This window comes from Nannospalax galili, unplaced genomic scaffold (genome assembly GCF_000622305.1).
Source record: "Nannospalax galili isolate Female #2095 unplaced genomic scaffold, S.galili_v1.0 scaffold96, whole genome shotgun sequence".
In the NCBI taxonomy this organism is placed as follows: Eukaryota; Metazoa; Chordata; class Mammalia; order Rodentia; family Spalacidae; genus Nannospalax; species Nannospalax galili.
In genome coordinates this window covers 7,952,129-7,956,760 of record NW_008342018.1, presented here as the reverse complement: position 1 = coordinate 7,956,760, position 4,632 = coordinate 7,952,129, and the positions used below count along the sequence as shown (strand labels likewise).

The 4,632-nt window shown below is 36.3% G+C and overlaps 1 pseudogene; it reads right to left on the bottom strand.

The window, feature by feature from the left end:
* Positions 1 to 179: 179 nt before the first annotated feature.
* Positions 180 to 2,953, bottom strand: LOC103738022 (annotated as a pseudogene).
* Between the last annotated feature and the right edge of the window lie 1,679 nt (positions 2,954 to 4,632).

Sequence of the window (4,632 nt, the reverse complement as noted above, 5' to 3'; positions counted from 1 at the left end):
TTTAAAAATTACTTTAGAGATAAATTTTGGTATCCTACTACTCACAATTCTAAAATCCATAACGATTTAAGGACATATTTTCCATTTCTTTTCTGTCTACTCCCTCCCCTCCAGAACAGTTCATTATAGGCTCAAGTTTATTGGGAAGAAAGAAATGTTTGAATAATTTTGTTGTGTTTTTACTTTGGTGATCTGGACAGCATGCACTGCTCTTTGCCATTGAGTGGAGCCACTCCCTGAGGTACAGCCCTATGAATAAACTGGCATCTCCGTTCCCTGTTTTGGGCCTTTAATTTTTTCTAGATGCCCCCCTGGGAATGTATTGCCCAGAAGCCAGAACAATCCTTACTAGCACTTGTTTCTGTTTTCTTGTGCTGTTTCTCAACAGACTTCTCAGGAACTCCATTCTCTTCATTTTTGGTGAGAGACATGACATTGCAAGGACGTTCCCACAGTGGCTGTACAAGAACTGGAGAGGGCTCTTTAGCTTCTGGTACAGTATAACTTAACGTTGGAAGTTCATGTAGGGCCATAACTATAGGTTCATTTATGGTATTACTAGATGGTGAAGCACAGTTTGCCCTTGATGGTTTTGCAGTACTTGGAGATATAACTGGTACCGTCATCTTACTGAGAACATCCTTCTGAATGATAGAATCCTCTATTCAATCTTTTTCTGGCTGAGTTGTGTTTAATGCAGGAAGCTCATCTGAACATGGAGGCCTAGTACTCAAACAGAGTTGTTGGGCAAAAGTGCAGTCTGTCCATTCATCCTCTGCAGACTGGGCAGCTAACTCTCAAGTCTTCTTTATCCTTTTCTTTGTAGACACTTTTCTTGAAGTCAGACACTCTATTATCCAAAACAAGTTCATCCTGTATTCTTGAAATTCCAGGTAAAGGATGAAAATTTTAAGCAAGTAAGTCAAATTTTGGTGTTGGCGTCTTTGTATCAGTTGTCCAAGCGTTTTGGGATCCTATCATCTTCTCTTCCTCTTCCACCTCTGAAAAGAATTCCCCTGCCAGCACCATAGACCCCATTCTGTTCCATCTGTAAAATGTGGGCCTCCTTAGGAAGATAAGTTTGTTCTTGATGTCCTGTTATTGTGGAGTTAAGCCATTAAGGTAGAAAGTTCCTTGTACAAGATCTGTTCAACAGTCCATCCCCCAGTAACACAGAGCTGTCTGTTGAGTATTCAGAACCACTGGATGTGGTAGACTCATGTTCATCATAGACTGTTTGTTTTATAAGATCCTGGTGAATGAAAGCCATTCAAAAAACTACTATTAGGAAAGTGAGCCAGTGATGTTTAAAAGTAAGGGGCAGGGCTTAAGAGACCAAGATTGAGGCACAGTACTCTAGACTAAGTACTGTTGGTGAGGGTTATACACAGGCTGCATAAAGACCTGTGAGGAATACTGGGCTTGATTCTGAATGGGTTGAATGTACATATGAGAATTCATTAATAGATAACAATTTTAGCCAAAAGAAAAAAAGTATTGATGGCTTTTATACTTGCCATGAATGGCTTGCCTTGAAATGTTTTAATTTCTTCTCTTAAAAGCCTTCTCTGCATCTGTGTCTGTTTGGAAAGAGATATACCAGTTACTACTGCGTGAAAACTCACAGATTTTCATTTTTGTGCATTTTTTCATTTTGAAATAAAGATTTCCCTTCCTCTACTGGTGTTTTAGGAATTTCTCTGAGAATTACAATATAATGATTATGACGTAGTCTCTCCTTCTCATCCTTCTCACCCTTCTCATCAACTTGTACCATAGAAGACGATCTTAGTATTTCAAGAATTAGATCTGGATCTGTGGTCACTGTTGGCAACTGCCCATATTGGGATGAACTGATCACTATCCACTGGAGTTACCAAGTCAAAATCCTTTGATAAATTGTCTTGTGAGAAACAGAACTCTAATTGTTTTTTCAGACATTCTTTTAAATATGCTGTAGAAACTGTTGAACTGCTTTCTCCAGAAACAGCATATATTTGGTAACTAAAATCTTCAGATCCTAAAATCATCCTATCAGTTGATTCTGCAATACCTGTAGTATATCTTCTGGACTCAGAAGATGGAGACTATATTACTTCATATTCCTTACGCTATCTTCTGAAAGTTCTGTATTATCCCCAGTGTGAGATGCAAAGGTGGCTGCAGTTTCACGCCAAGAGCTTTCAGTTACAGGAGTCCCATCAGGATTTCCAGGAGGAATTCCTTGCCATACTTTGGCCTTAGGATTTAAACCAGTGCCTTTAGATGCTACCTTTGTCTGTGGTCACACATCTTGCCAGCCATCTCAGGTCACCTTTCAAGGCTGATATTCCTTATTTTTTGAGACAGAATCACTCTGTGGAAAAGGAACTTACCAATTTGAATAGATAGACTGCACAATGATGCAAATGGGACACAATGATGCCCATGGGACCAATGACTCTGCCTCCTTAGGGCTCAGATTACAAGTATAAACCATGAGTCTCTATGACTGACTTTTAAGTGGGTGTTGGAGATCAAATCAAGTCCTCATGATTACACAGCAAATACCTTACGGACTGAGACGTTTGCACAGCCCAAGCTTCCTCCTTTATGAAGGAAATAAAATTAGTGTCCAGTCCTCCACACAAATGCTTAATTTGATTCTATTATTTCATGCATATAGTATGTACCATAAAAATGAAGACAAGAGGCTCCTTTTTATTTCTGAAGGCCATTTCAGAATGTTGGACAAATATTGGCTATTTAGAAAGAATTTAGATAGTTTCATATTTTAAAATGTTATTAAATGTTTTCCAGTTTTCTATATAACTATAATATGATTAGGTCTAATTAAACTTTATACAATAGTTTATGTATTATTTACTTTCTCGTCACTGTGACAAAGTACCTGACAAAAATAAGGTAAGAAGGATGGTATTTTGCAGTCCACATTTTCAGGGGCTGTGTCCATTGTGGCAGGGACATAGTGGAACAGAGAGTTCACATGCCAGGAAGTGGAGAAGGATAATGCTGAAAGTTGTTTTTTCTTGCTTTCCCTCTCTGTTCTTCTGTCCAGGCCCTGAGGATGTACTATCACACAGCCCACATTCAGGCTGTTTCTTCTATCCTCAGTTTTCTCTGAAGAAGCTCTCAGGGCCATACAGGGGTTGTATTCCAATCTCTTAGGTGATTCTAAATTCAGGCAAGTTGATAATGAATATTAGTTATCACAAGATGTACGATATTCAATGGTTTTATTTTTTAGAGGTGTAGCTTGGTTGGCCTTAAACTCACAGAATCCCTGCCTCTGACTCTGGAGTGCTGGCCCAACATGCTAACCACCAATGCTTCAATTTCAAACTTTTTCCAAATTCTCTGATTTGTAGAAGATATAAAGAGAAATTAAGTGTTGCTTGCTAAGTGGAAAAGTGATAAATTTTATATGATATATTATCCTTTATATAGAAATTCAAAGTAGAGTTTCAGTAACTAGAGCACATTTGCTAGGTGTTGATTGAACAGAAAAATCAAGACACAAGTCCTGGCTAGTTGAATAACATTTAAGTGGTCATCTTTAGTTAACGTCTCATAGAATCCCAAGAGATTTCCTTACTTTAATTTTGTTTTACCTTGTTTACTTTTAATTTTGTGTTTAATTCATGCACTTAGGATTTAGTATGAAGATTGACATGAGTACTATATTAAAACATTTAGTAAAAATTTCTTCAGAAAGTTGAGTCACCTCTCCACCAGGCTATTCAATTGAAATAATTCTAACAAAATCAATTACCTGAAAACAACATTTTTTGGATATCTCTGTATGAGACTAGGGAAATGATGCATTAAATATAATACATTTTAACATGCCTTTAATTAATTTATGTTCTTATGCCTGATAAAAATAATGAGAAACTCTAACAGAAATTGCTTTCAGAAATTTCCCTCTGGACTCATTTACAACTTAACAGAAGGACATAAATCTGGTAATCAGCAAAATTTGCATATTTGTGAAAGAAAGGTTTGTGAGATGATAGATCACTGTGCAGTCACTATACTGATGTCTTATTAATTTAAAATGGTGAATCCATTTTGTAGGGGTAACTAGAAAATCTGAAGCTAAACAAATGAAATATAAAACTATAAGATGTGAGAAAAATCTTTAACTTCTGTATTTGCATTACACTGAACAATTATCAAAATATCGACGTATTTTTAGCTAATATGATAGCATTAGCTGCTTATGTTTAAAATTATAAATTACATATGCCTCCCCAAGATCAAATATAAACCATTATTTTAAAATAAATTGGTGTCGAATATTTGGTTTGAAGCTCATAGCTGTGAGTCCCTTCGGTTTCACTATATACTAGTGTACTTACGAGGCAGGCACATCAGTGAACACAGGAAACACTAAAAAGGTGTGATAGACAAAGGAGGGGTTTTGAGACTTGTTCAAAATGGTAGAGTTTAATATAAAATAATCTAGAACTTCATTTTTTCATATGAACTGAATTTAAAATTTATAGAAATGTCTCCTTTGATGCTAATTGTGTTTATACAGGTTGAACATTCCTTACCTGATATGCCAGAGAATGGAACTCTATTTTCTATTTTATTGTGCAATATTTACATATATATTAGTGGGATGTG